Below are 14,228 nucleotides of genomic sequence, written 5' to 3'. Positions count from 1 at the left end.
TATATATATATATATATACATACAGGAAAGCAACTGTCAGTCAAAAGAGCAGAATAAAGGAAGCAAGAAGCATTGATTTTTTTCCCCAGAAAGTTATTATTTGGGCGATGGAAGAGGTCCTTGATTATTTTAAAAGAGGGATACATACACATACCTACACACACACATGCACAGGCATGCACATGCATGCTCACACAGTTGAAAAGCCATAGACTATCTCTAAAAGATACCCAAGAAACTGGTAACAAGGGTTGTCTCTGGGGGAGGGGGGATGGCTGGGTACTGAGGGAATAGATTAGGAGGAGAACTTGGTTTTCTCTGTATACCTTTCTATGTTAACTTTTGTTAATCAATCAATTAAAAGTTTATGTATTTATTTGGAGAAAGAGTGTGCATGCATGCACACTTGAGCAGGGAGGGGCAGAGAGAGAGGGAGAGAGAAGATCCCAAACAGACTTCGCACTGTCAGCTCAGAGCCCAACTCAGCTCGAGCTCATGAACTGTGAGATCATGACCTGAGCCAAAACCAGGTCACTTAGGACGCTTAACCAACTGAGTTACCGAGCCACCCTGCTTTGTTATTTAACTTTTACAACACAATGTGCACATAGAACATACTTAAAAATAAATATTAATTAAAAACAATTCTTTAAAAAATTGGAGCTCATGGGGCAACAACTGTGTAAACTAGATTAGTTTTAGAAAAGCAAAATTTGCGGGGCGCCTGGGTGGCTTAGTCGGTTAAGCGTCCGACTTTCGCTTAGGTCATGATCTCGCGGTCCGTGGGTTCGAGCCCCGCATCGGGCTCTGTGCTGACTGCCAGCTCGGAGCCTGGAGCCTATTTCAGAGTCTGTATCTCCCTCTCTCTCTGACCCTCCCCTGATCACACTGTCTCTCTCTCTCTCCTAGAAATAAATAAAAATATTTAAAAAAAAAAAAAGAAAAGCAAAATTTGCATTCTTGTGAAAGTGACAAAAACCAAGACTTTCCAATACCTGTCTGCCCTCTGACACACCTGTGCTTCTATACCCTCCTCTGTTATCTTCGGTTATAGACAGAGGGCTCCTGACCAATTGTTACAGAGGATTACTTTTTTTTTTAATGTTTATTTTTTGAGAGAGAGAGAGACAGAGAGAGAAGGAGACAGAATCTGAGGCAGGCTCCAAGCTCTGAGCTTTCTTTCAGTGCAGAGCCTGATGCAGGGCTCAAACTCACCAACTGCGAGATCATGACCCGAGCCAAAGTTGGATGTTTAACTGACTAAGCCACTCAGAAGCCCCAGACTTTTGTTCCTCTGCCAGCAGGACCAGATTTGGGCTGCCCCTTGACACTGGGGTTTAATGGTTCTTGTGTGCCCAATGGCAGGCAGCTGGTTGGAATGAAAGTACCCATCACTGCCCACCAACACTGGGGAAATACAAACCAGACCGAAAAGACTGAACCCACAATCTTCACCTCACTAGGTGATGCTAACATCATGTCTCCCCCATTCAGTAACATGTTCCTGTGAGGCAGAGGCAATCTACTTGATTTTACATCTCAAATCTGTGTGGAGGTCAGAGAGCCCACCTCTCTTAAGAATACGCTTGAGAGGGTGGGCTGTTCTGAAATGTTATATCTTTTTTTTTTTAATGTTTTTTATTTATTTCTAGGAGAGAGACAGCGTGAGCAGGGGAGGGTCAGAGAGAGAGGGAGCCACAGACTGAAACAGGCTCCAGGCTCTGAGCTGGCAGTCAGCACAGAGCCCGACGCGGGGCTCGAACCCACAAACCGCGAGATCATGACCTAAGCGAAAGTCGGACGCTTAACCGACTAAGCCACCCAGGCGCCCCTGAAATGTTATATCTTTATATTTACATCAACACAGCCACCCTATGGCTAACGGTATATCTAAGCACCCAGCTTCCCAAATCAGAACCGTAGGAGTCAGTTCCTCTCTCATTTTTGCTCTCCACGATGTCTTCTCTACATGACTCTAGATATATCTCTCAAGTTTTGCCCATCCATTTTCTCTATTTTTGCTGACAATGACATACAATCAGATCTTCATCATCTATTTCCACCCCACCTCCCAGCTAGTTCCTTGATACTGCTATTCTATTATCTCACTCAAATTTGCTTTCAAAAGCACACATCTGACTTAATACCGCTATGAATAATCTATCTATCTGTCTATGATTATAAAACTATGAAGCTATAGATTATTCCAGAAAAATGGTAAATAAAGGGGCAAAAATAAAACTCATTTGCCCTTAAATCTTCCATATCAATGTTCTAATTATCAACGTGTAATTATATTAGAATCACCTGTGAAGCTTTTTAACCAACACCTATTTTCTCCCCACCTCTCCTCCACCAACCTGATTTGCTCCCTTAGAGGAATATAAAACCCTCTGCCCACTCCTTCCCAGCACTGAAAACCACAGCCTTGGAGAACACTTTTGTTATTGATGGGAAGGTATTATGTCACTCAGCTGTGCCAGGGAAGAAACAAGATTTCAGCTGTATAATAATTCAGATTCAAGACATCTTCTGCAGAAACATTTCAGCCAGGGCCTCCACACATAATGCTGTTGCCTGTGCCTGGTAATCTCTTCTTCCATTTCTGAGCCAAGTCATATTCATTTTCCAGATCTTCAAACTTGTCCTTTCATAACACCCTAAACTTCTCTTGGCATGTGCATGCCCCCCCCACCCCAATCAAGAAGAAGGAATCAAGAGACAGCTATTTGTCTCTCTTCCCCACTAGCTTATGAGTCCTAAGAGAAAAGTTGACCAAATATGCCATCCCCAGTAGTGAGCACACATGCTGTAGCTGGTGCTCAAATGAATGAAAAATAAGCCCTTCTGTCCATATCTAATAAAATTTCCTGTTTCAGTTTTTATTTTGAAGTTTTAATTCGCATCCCAGTTAACATACAATGTAGTATTAATTTCAGGTGTACAATGTAGTCATTCAACACTTTCCTATAACACCTGCTGCCCATCACAAGTGCATTTAATCCTCATTACCTATTTCACCCATCCCCCCTCCCCTCTGGTAACCATCAGTGTGTTCTCTATAGTTAAGAGTCTGTTTCTTGGTTTACCTCTCTGTCTCTTTTTTTCCCCTTTGCTTGTTTTTTTTTTTTTTAATGTTTTATTTATTTCTAGGAGAGCGAGCGAGCGAGAGAGAAGTGTGAGCAGGGGAGGGTCAGAGAGAGGGACACAGAATCTGAAGCAGGCTCCAGGCTCTGAGCTGCAGTCAGCACAGAGCCCGACGCGGGGCTCGAACCCACGAACCGCGAGATCATGTCCTAAGCGAAAGTCGGACGCTTAACCGACTAAGCCACCCAGGCGCCCCAAAGAGCTTGTTTGTTTTGTTTCTTAAATTCCAAATATGAGTGAAATCATATGGTATTTGTCTTTCTCTCTCTATTTATTTCATTTAGCATGATACCCTCTAGCTCCAACCATGTCATTGCAAATGGCAAGATTTCATTCTTTTTTTAATGGCTGTTCCATTGGGTGTGTGTGTGTGTCTGTGTGTGTGTGTGTATGTCTGTATGGTGCATCTGCTTTATCCATTGATCAGTCAATGGACAACTGGGCTGTTTTCATAATTTGGCTATTGTAGACAATGCTGCTATAAGCATCCTCTTTCACTTCTTGTGTCCTGTCCACAACTGGCAGAATATAATTTCTAAGAGGGTTGACATTTAGTACATTGCTACGAACAGTTTAAATTATCATAATGCTGTGAGGTTTGTTTGGTATGAGCTATTTGGGTTGGGAAACCAGAAAAAACAATCTTTTTCCTCCCCAATGTTAAAATTAAATAGCATTTACCTCTATGAACAATATGTATATTTAAGATAGGAAGCCTAGTAACAAAATGATCATTTGTGAAGGAAGCATCCAGCAAAAGAACTAAAACAGTTGCCTTGTAAAGCTACTTATCTTCTGACCTTCCCCTACTGGAGGTAACCACACTCTGGAATTTGAGTTTATTCTTCATTATTAATTGTTTTTTTAATGCTGGACATGAAGCCTAATGTGGGGCTTGAACTCAACCCTGGGATCAAGACCTGAGCTGCGATCAAGACCGACGCTTAATTGACTGAGCCACCCAGGTGCTCCTCATTTGTTTTTTTAAAAATAGTTTTATCATATACTTATGTATCTTTAAACAATAAATTGTTCAGCAGTGCTTGCTTTTGAGCTTTGGAAAAGTGGTATTGTTCTTTTTTTCAATGCTTATATTTGGGGGAGGGGAGGGGCAGAGAGAGATGGAGACAGAATCTGAAGCAGGATCCAAGCTCAAAGCTGTCAGAACAGGGCCTGACACAGGGCTTGAACTCACAAGCTATGAGATCATGACCTAAACAAAGATGGAGCTTAACCAGCTGAGTCACCCAGGCGCCCCAAAGTGGTAGTGTTCTGATGTGATCTTCCATAGCTTTTTTCCCCTTAATTCAACATTGTTCCTAAGACTCAACTATGCTGTTGTATATAGCTGTGGCTATATATAGTGCAAAATATTATTGTAGTATACTACTGCATTATGTAAATATATTATAATTTATGCACTCCTTGTCAATGGACACTTGGATGTTTCTGGCTTCTTTGCTCTTATGAACAATGCTGCTACAGTCTTGTACACATCCCCAGGAGCATCTGTGAGTTTACCTAGGGTATATACCAAAGAGTACAATCACTGGATAGGTGTAGGTTCAGGTTTATAAGTCAATGCCAAATTATCTTTTGAAACAATGGTACCAATTTACATTCCTAACCAGCAATGTATGAATTCCTGTTGATCCAAATCCTCATCAACGGCTGGTGTCATTAGGATACAGGAAACTCAGACTGCAGCATATTTGTGCCAGAAGACAGCACTCCTGACTGGATGGGGTGTTTTCTCCTGACAATCTGAAAAGAGAGCCTAGCTTGAGTCTCTGCCCATGAGATTGACACCCAGGCCTTACGCCTTGTTGAATCCTGACTTTGGGGCAGAGCACTAAATAAAGACAAGAGACTGCCGTGGATACACAGTCATCACAGAAGGCAATCAGTTATAGAATGTGGGACCTGAAAGAACCCTATAGTCAAATCCTTCATTCTACATTTAAGGAGACTGAGGCCCCAGAAAGGGTATATAACAAGTTCTCTGAGTTAATTAATGCAAGAAATTGTCTCTGGGGCTTTTGATTCTTAGTCCAGAATTTTTAATTTTAATTTTTTTGTTTTAGTAATGTAAGGTAGCATATCTTGATCTACCAAATTAATAGTAACTGTAAGTGTCCAAACAAATGCCAATTTATTTTTTAAAGGCAGTTGTTTGACTTATGTGACTGATGAATTTAGTAACTTTAGCCTCTCTGCTTATGAAGGAAACAGGGATAATATTGATTTCCACCAGGATAAATAGGGGGAAAATGCAATTTCCACAATTATGGTTTTCACCATGCAAATTTGACTATACTAAATGACGCCTATCTCCTGAGGAAGATGATCCTCAGTTTTATGTCTGACTATGTTCATCCTTGGATCATTACAACCCCCTCCCCCCAAAAAATGCTAAACACTACTTTATAAGTCATTTTTGTGAGGAAGGCAAACTTCAAATTCAGTTGCTTCAATTTATCTTCTTACGAGCACTGATAATTAAGCTATCATAAGAGGCTGGGAGTTGTCTGTGAACATTATAGTAAGAGAGCCTCAGTAACTTGATGGTTTATATCAGATGGCTTTACAGGGGAATGCAGAAAAATATTGAAAAAGACCAATTTGCAGCTGAGGAACTTAGCACTGTTCAGAGTGTGCATAACAATCAAGCATGGCATGATCCTCTGCAGAGGAATCTGTCCCCTTGCATCAAAGGCAGTAAAAGCAGAACTAGGGAGAAGGAGGACTGCTTTACTACGAAGGGTGCTTAAGTAAAGGAAAATGGCCTCAAAAGCCTTCAGTGGAAATGTTCATTCTGGAGTTGTTCACTTCAGGAATTCCCTCACCAGCCCTCCCTCGGCTCACCTGCCTAGCTTCTCCCCACACTGAGAATCCATTTCCCACTTAAAAAGGTCTGCCTGTTGGGGGTGCCTGGGTGGCTCAGCGGTTAAGTGTTGGATTTCAGCTAGGGTCATGATCTTGGGGTTCGTGGGTTCGGGCCCCATGTTGGGCTCTGTGTTGACTGCATGTAACCTGCTTGGGATCCTCTCACTCCCTCTCTCTCTGCTCCTCCTCAACTCTTTCTCTCTCTCTGAAATAAATAAATGAATGAGTGAATGAATGAATGAAAATAAATAAATAAAATATCTTCTGGTTTAACAATGTCTATAGGCTGGCAATAAAGGCCTTTCCTTTTCTTTAATGTCAGGATAAAACTCAGGAGCTGTTTATTATTTCGGGATGGGGGCTTGGAGGGAAAGAACACCGAGAAGTTTTGCTAGGAATGCTAACCAAACTGCTGAGGTGCTCCTGGTTCAGGTTTTCCTCCTAGCAGTCATTTTAATCAGCACTTCCCCTATTTAATGAGCTTGTAGTGCCATTACATAATCACCCAGCTCGCTGGATTAATGATGAAAAGAGGAACTGATTTTACCAGTTGCATCATTTGAAGTAAATGTTAACTTTCTTTCTGAGTCCTTAGTTAACCGCATTAGTGTGACAAATATGTCTTTGTCTAGCATAAGTAATTAGAATTTAATCACTTTAACTGCATCTTAATTATCCCAAATGAATTAAAAGGACATTTAATAGCAAAGATTAAATTGCCTTAATGAACGATTTTTGTGACTCCATCAATACTTGAATCGCGTTAGCCACTCCTCTCACGCACTTCACCTGCAGTGAGCACAGGGGTCACTAGGTGGCGCGCTTCGCTCGTTTATTTATTTAATCCTCCTCCCCAACCCCCTCCATTGATCTGTTTTAGAAGACAACAGGAAAGAAAGCGAAAAGCTCATAGTTTATTGTGTTCCTTTGATAACCTCTCTTTGGGACTATGAGATCATCACCAGATGCAAAGACGAAAGCAGTGATTTCAGAAACTGTCGATTCTATGTACCCTGTGGCATATGCAAAGGAAGATGAGAGACACATGGATAACTGGAAACATGTAGTGTTTGAGGGAAGTTGTAAGTTGTCCTCTGGATGATTGCCAACTTATATATAGTCTTAGTTTAATTTATTATTTTTTAGTGGAGGGTCCTAAAATATGAGTAACAGGCAAGCTTGGAATAGCACGACAGGCACTGATCTGAAGCAAAGAAACGTAATTGCTGTCCAAGTGCAAATTAGAACACCAATGCCTTAAAGTATGGGAGGTTTGGGCCTTTGGGCCCTTCTCCAGGCATGAGTCCCAGTGGACCAGTCCTACCCACAGAACACATCTAATGATTGGATCTTGCCCATCAATAACTGTTTAAGTGAACAAATGGATAGGAGACTTGGGTTCCATGTCTAGCTCTCATACTACTTTACATTCCCTCTGGCTGCTTCTTCAAAAGAGAGCAATAAAGAGGCTCACTTATAAGTCTTGGGTAAAAAAGAAATAAGTTCTCATAAGTAACTTTCCTTGAGAGTCTAGAGAAAGATACATATTCTTCAATTTCAAGAACTTCATTATGTAGACACTTTGCAGATGGGGTGTTTATGGCAGCAAATCAGACATCTCCACATTCTATGTCCAATGACCTGATGAATCTGTACAAGCACGGGGTGGAGAGTGAGAGGGTTCTAGGCTTTCAGCTGGGAAAGCTTGAGTTCAAAACATCAGTGCTTACCACAGGTAAGTTATATAACTTCAATTAACATAGAAATAGGGAAGATAGTAGTAAGTGCTACTAAACTAGTGGCTCCCCAACTTTGCTGCTCATTAAAATCACCTTAGAGCATTAAAATCCCAATGTCCAGGTCATGCCCTATACTAATTACACCAGAATGTCTAGGGTTTTAGCTAGGAATCATATTTGTAAAGACCCCTAAGTGATTCCAACATGTAGTAAGATTTGGGAACCTCTAAAATTGACAGTGAATACTAAATGGGAACACCTATACCCTCAGACAGTACTTGACTAATAGAACATATGCCCTCATACAGTACCTGACTAATAGAACAGTCACAACAGACATAAGCCCCTTCCTTATTAATTGCCATGACAAATTGGTGGGTAGGACTTCAGGGACTGGTTCTGTTTAGCTGTTGGTTTACCAAATTGTCTCACCTAAAGGAAAAGAAAAATCCTGGAATCTGACTTTTTCCCAACTTTATGATAATGTAACATCTTTGGGAGGAACATAATGTAGATGATTCTGTAGCAAGACTCTGTGATAAAACATAAATTTCTATGTATGTATCAAAATCATCAGACCGTTTAGTCATGTATTCCAATCTTGTCACTTCAGGAGGAAATTAAACTTCACTAGTATTAACATACTTGTTACAAAATAAAAACCTGTGCATATCTATCGATAGAAGACAGGAATTTATGATTATGCACTAAATTCATGCACATTAGAAATCAGTTTTTTCTTTTTACTAAACTCTATGATGCTGACACTTTTCATGTAGAGATAATGTGGCTTTCTTCTCCCAAAGGTGACTATTCATCTTATTTAAGTAGAGACATGATAAAAATGGTATTTACTGAATGCTTGTTGAATGCTTTTATCCAGAATGATGAGAAATCTATCCTCTAACTACCATGACTTCAGTTAAGACCCTCCTTCTATTGCTAACCTAGGCTAGGGACCATTCAATTTTACCAAGAGTATGGAGATTCTGCTGTTTTAACTGAAATGAAACTAGGCATTTTTCACCCAATCCAGGATGGCTACTTGGTTGATTTAAAACCTTAAGAAGGTGTTTAACTATTCCAATATGTGAAGTTTACAAAGAGCACTTTTGGGGCACCTGGGTGGCTCAGTTGGTTAAGTGTCCGACTTCGGCTCAGGTCATGATCTCACAGTCCATGGGTTCAAGCCCTGCATGGGACTCTGTGCTGACAGCTCAGAGCCTGGAGCCTGCTTCAGAGTCTGTGTTTCCCTCTCTCTCTGCCCCTCGCCCACTCACTCTCTGTCTCTGTCTCTCAAAATAAAAGACATAAAAATTTTAAAAAAAGAGAGAGCACTGTTACTTGGAGGACAAGGGTTTTAGCTATGGATTTTGAGGAACACACAGAGAGCCTCTTTTTAAATTACCCACCTTCATCAGGCTTGAGGATTTTTTTTTTCTTACAAGGAAATCAAGAATAAATTTTACTGATATACTCGTAAGAACAATTTCCTCTGAGAACTTTGGGTAGCAAGGTCTGTTTGATTAGCTGAATTTGCCATGAATGTGGAAATGATGACATCAAAACAGCTCGTGTAACAACCTTCTTAAAGACCTCGTAGATTAGAGATGACTATAGATTTTCCCCAGCACGGATCAAAGGGACTGAATTGAACGTTTTAGCTTAATGATCCAACCCCTGTCACACCCATAGGGACTCGAATTCTGATTTTGTAAGCAGGTGTGCTCATGTACTCAGATGCACACAGAAAGCTGCCGGGGAGGGACTAAAAGATCAATCACCTGATCGACGAGGATAGGTTTGATCTTTTTGATTACTTGACTGTGACGGTGTCTATTCCTAGCGGGCCTCAAGATTTCTCATAAACTTCAGAATATTTGCTGTTAGTTTTCACGTCCTTACTACAACTCTTCAAAGGCATTCTACCCACTTTCCAGCAGCAAAAAGAAACTGGAACAGGCTAGAGCAGGCGGGGCCCTGTCCAGGGTCCTGACGCCACACCAAGACTCCAGGCGGGTCGGCCTCCGCATGCCCTTTCACCCACCCCACCCGAGAGGAAACAAAGACCTTCAAGCTCAAAGCCTCAGGGCTGCCTCCTGACTCCTGTCAGTTAGCTATAAGGGGAAACAACAAAACAAAGGAATCACTAATCCACGCATCCAGTACTGCATCCCCCAGCCCCAGCCTCCTACTCCACACTGCCAGGGTCACCTTCTCTGCTCTGACTCTGTTTTCCTCAAACAAAAACATGCCAGCAAAAGTATAATTTGGATAAAAAATCCAATGTGAATCTTGTTTCAAGAGGTCAGAGTTCGGGTGTACTTTGGGAGGGATGGCAATTTTGTCTCATCAGCTGAGTAACACCCAGACATTGTCAGGAGCCAAGACAGATCCACTATGTAGCCCTTTCTTTCTCCTTCATACCCTTTTCCTATCAAAAAATAATCATTGTTTTGCAAATCACTAGGACAACGATGTTCTAAAAACAAAGCCATAGCAAGCATCCCTTTCCTCTCCTCTCCACAGCATGTTGAACCACTGGAGTCTTGCTTGGTGGCCAGCTGCAGCAGCCTGCAGGGGGCGTGTGCAGCTATCACCGTACACAGCTCATTAGACACCAGGGGAAGCTGAGCCCAATGGAGGGCATCTGGGAGGTCAGGATTCCAGCTCCCAACCTGGCACTGAGGCTCAAAGCTTGAAGATAGAGAAAGATGCAGCCTGGGCTCTGAGTTGCTTTGCTGCTACAACACAGGTATTGTTGGAGCAGTCTGTCCCAAGTGCCAGTAGCAAAACAGCTATGGCAGGGTCTGGCTCTCTAGTGATCACTACACCCCTGGGGCCAGCATGTCACTCTGACTGACTCTGATCACCCTTTGGGCACTTCCAAGGGGCTTGGGGCTGCACCTGCTGGTGGAACAGCCAGCCACCATCAGAATGGGGTTATCTGTCTCAGGTGGGCCATCCTGCGTGTGCTGACACTAGGGTCACTAAAAATAACCAGCAGGCTTTCTCAAGCCTCAATAACAGGCATTCCTATCCTAGTCAAGTAGTTGGCTCCAATCTTTACATATGCACACTTCTTAACACCAGGTGTCCCATCCTCCCTTCACTGGCATTTGTGCTCTCTAGTGGGGACTGCAAGAAGGATCCCAAACTCTCAAGGGATCAGGCACATGCTGAGAGAAAGGCCCATGCAGAGCTTTTTGGTGACTGTCCCTAAGGATGAGAACTTTTGGATTCCTGCTGGGCTGGTGTAGGGAGGGAGGGGGGGTGGGGGGGGGAGGGTTCCCAGCCAACTCCTTGCGCACATGGCCACTATTCACCCTAAGGGGATGGGGGTTTTTTGGGACTTCTCAGTCTGCAATGGTGGCTGCCCCTACCATTGCACGTTGTTAGGAGGTGCTCCTTCCCCCCCCCCCCACTGCCCCTCCTCCCCAGTCCCACTGGCTCCTGGGGCTGCTAGGAGGATGTGGTTGGCCACTTGCCTGAAGGCCTTTTGTTTGAACTGCAGTGGGCTGGGAGCAGCTGCACTGAGTGAGAAGTAGGGCTTGAGAGAACCAGTCCATTTGGCACCTTCTCCTACTCTTGGGCCCAGGATCTCTTCCAGTTCCCAGGTCCCCATATGCCCAGGCCTGGTTTTTCTCCTTGCCTGGGAGTCTTTGAGATTTGGGGAAGTGAGTTTCCCAAGGCCCAGCACTATACTCCTTCTAGGTTCACTTGGCCCAGGGATCTGAGGGGACAGTTGAAATGGCACCCGCTGGGATAAATATTAACAAAAAGCAAATGGACTTGCAAGGAGGCCAGTTATCAATCAACCAGAGCGCAAGGCCACTTATGGCAAACACGGCCCAGGTTGGTCCCAGTGAGACTTTCTCATGGCCACTTCCTGGCTGAACATTCCCCTCTACACACATAGCCCCAGACTCAGGCTCTCCTCCAAGTATTTCTGGGGCCAATTCTGGACAGGAAGGGGATGCAGTCCCAGATGCAGGAGACCTGGCAGGCTTCCTAGCACTGTTTGGAGATTCCCTTCCTTCAGGTACCCAAGGGTCAAAGGGGTCTGGCACCCACCCCTGCCTGGGCCTGGGGCCTCGCCTCCTGGGTCCATGGTGCTGTGCCCTCTGGTGGGTGGACACTGCAGCCTCTTTCTAGGCTGACAGCTCCCCTATTATGGTCAAAGCCTTCTGGAATATTTAATTGGAAACTAAATCAAGCTCTTAATAGGCGTCCACCCACCCATACAGTCCAGCCAGCCCACCCCACACAGGATGCGAAGCGGCTGGAGCCTAGTTGCACCGTACTTTAATGGGACAGCAGCAAGTATTAGATTAAGGGAACACACATTGATTTTTTTAAAGGTAGTTAATTTGGTGAGAATTTCCTCCTGTCTTCCATCTACCACCAAGCCAATGTAATATTGTAAGGAGAAAGCACCTCCCCAAACATGCTGCCACATGTGGAGGTTCTGACCCTCTGCAACAGGCTTTGTGGAGTCTGGCGTACATGGAAGAGCATGGAGAAGCCACTCTTCGCCAATAAGCAAAAACCCCACCCCGCGGGGCAGAGAGGAGGTTGAAGGGTCTTTAGTGCAATAGTGAGCCCAAAATTGCAAGGGGCACCTCTGTGCATGAAGGCTGATGATGGCGGTAATGTCCCCAGCCTCGGCCAAAGCATCCTGCAATGCATTTAAGTCTGCACTCAGGGCCTACTAGAGACCATTTGGAGACTTCAGGAAAAGGCCTCACTCCCTTCTCACCCCACCCCGGAAATGAAAATGTTAAAGGAATTCCTCATTGTTCTTCGGTGACTTTAAAATTGGTTGTGGTTCCTGCAATATAATGGGATTGTTCTCGGTTGGGCTTCCTTCGCAAGCATCCCCATCCCAGCCTTTCCAACCCCTTCAATTAAGTTAAAGAAAGGAAAATTAAACACTTAGTCCTCATTGGGGTCTTAGGATGTGGATTCCACTTGGGGATGGGCACCAAAGCTTGTCCTGACACAGGCTCTGATTTTCCTTTTTAAAATTTTTTTCCCCAGAAAAAAGGCCACATGCCCAGGCTGAGCTTGACTCGCCTTCGGCGGCTGCTAGGTGCCAGACCGTTGCCCCTTCAATAACTTCCTGGATCCTGTGAGCCTGGCAGCATGCCGTCCAGCCTTCCCACATGATGGTCCCAGTACTTGTGCTACCCCCTTAACAGCACTGCGGCGCCCATGCGTGCAGGTCAGAGGGAGCTCGGGCAGATCACGTTTCCAGGGCTGCGGGTCATCTCTGAACAGAAACTGTCAGTCTGATTTTCCAGGATGCCATGGGGGCAGAAGGGAAAGGTGGTCACCGAAGTCTCGAGCAGCACCTTCACTAGGCAGGGAGTAGGGGGGAAGTACCAAGCTTCCCTGAGGGGATCTCTCTTCATTTCCATCCCATTCCTCCATTTCCTCAGCCCCACAGCCGGGCCTGTGGGAGCACACTGCCTGTTTAAAAGGTCCTCAAACCAGAGTACAAGGCTGACGCGGGCGTGTGAAAAGACACTGACACTGACTTTTCAGTGCAGGTCGGGGAGAATTGTAGCTGTTTCTCCCGTCCCTTGTCCAGCTACCCTGGGCGCTTGGTCAGCTCACACGGGTGGGAAGCGATATGGTGGATGCACACAGGAATACGAAATGGATTTGCCGAGCCCCAGAGGGCACCTTGTCAACTTCTCTCTCACCCTTCCTGTCCTCAGCTCCCATCGCCGCCCCCCCACCCCCCACTTCTAGGCGCAAGCTGTAATAGCCTGCATGGGGACATTGCTTGGAACCAGAGAGCGCAGGGCTGGGCTGGAAACCCTGGCTGGGCAGAGGCTCGGCGATGCCCAACACGGCTGAGAGGCAGAGGCGGGAGCGCCCAGACCCTAGGAGTGCTTTGGGTTGTATCCGGCTCCCCCCGCGGGCTCACTGGCACGCCAGCACCTGCCTCGCTCCAGCTTCTCATTGGCCTGCACCAGGTGGGGGAGGGGGCTCTGGCCTCTCGCTTTGATTTTAGACTGTGAAACGGCTCAGTGCCCCCGGCTCTGAGCGGATTGACTGTCTCTCATTCTCCAGGGACGAATTAATGGAGAACGATCAGTTAATTAACAAACCCTCATTCCGGCTTTTACCTTTCTCTTCACCAGGACTCAGGCCAGGGCACCAGGCTGAGATTGGGGCGGGGGGAGTAGCGCGGACCCAGGAGTCAATCAAATCGGCCAGGTCTCATCAAACCGTGTCCGCCCTCGGCTACCCTTGGCTTTACCTCCCCGTGTGTCCTCTGCCCTCTGGGGTCGCCGAATCCGCTTGAAATCTCCAGTGTGATTCAGAATGGGCCAAGCTGTGCCCTCGGCCAGCTTCCAGGAGCTTTCCTTGAACCTTGGCTTTGAGAGGCTGAGAAAGCTAGGCGCTGTCTGCACAGCGCCGAGGAGACGTTCCCGCTCAATTCGG

At 45.1% G+C, this 14,228-nt stretch overlaps 1 protein-coding gene across 1 annotated transcript in view; it reads right to left on the bottom strand.

The window, feature by feature from the left end:
* Positions 1 to 14,228, bottom strand: part of ONECUT1 (one cut homeobox 1) — a 37,740-nt gene that overhangs the window by 21,457 nt on the left and 2,055 nt on the right. The gene's annotated exons all lie outside the window — the stretch shown is intronic.

Source organism: Hyaena hyaena, unplaced genomic scaffold (genome assembly GCF_003009895.1).
Source record: "Hyaena hyaena isolate Hyena2069 unplaced genomic scaffold, ASM300989v1 scaffold_120, whole genome shotgun sequence".
NCBI lineage: Eukaryota > Metazoa > Chordata > Mammalia > Carnivora > Hyaenidae > Hyaena > Hyaena hyaena.
Note: the sequence above shows the minus strand (reverse complement) of the source record. Positions and strands in the feature narration are given on the sequence as shown.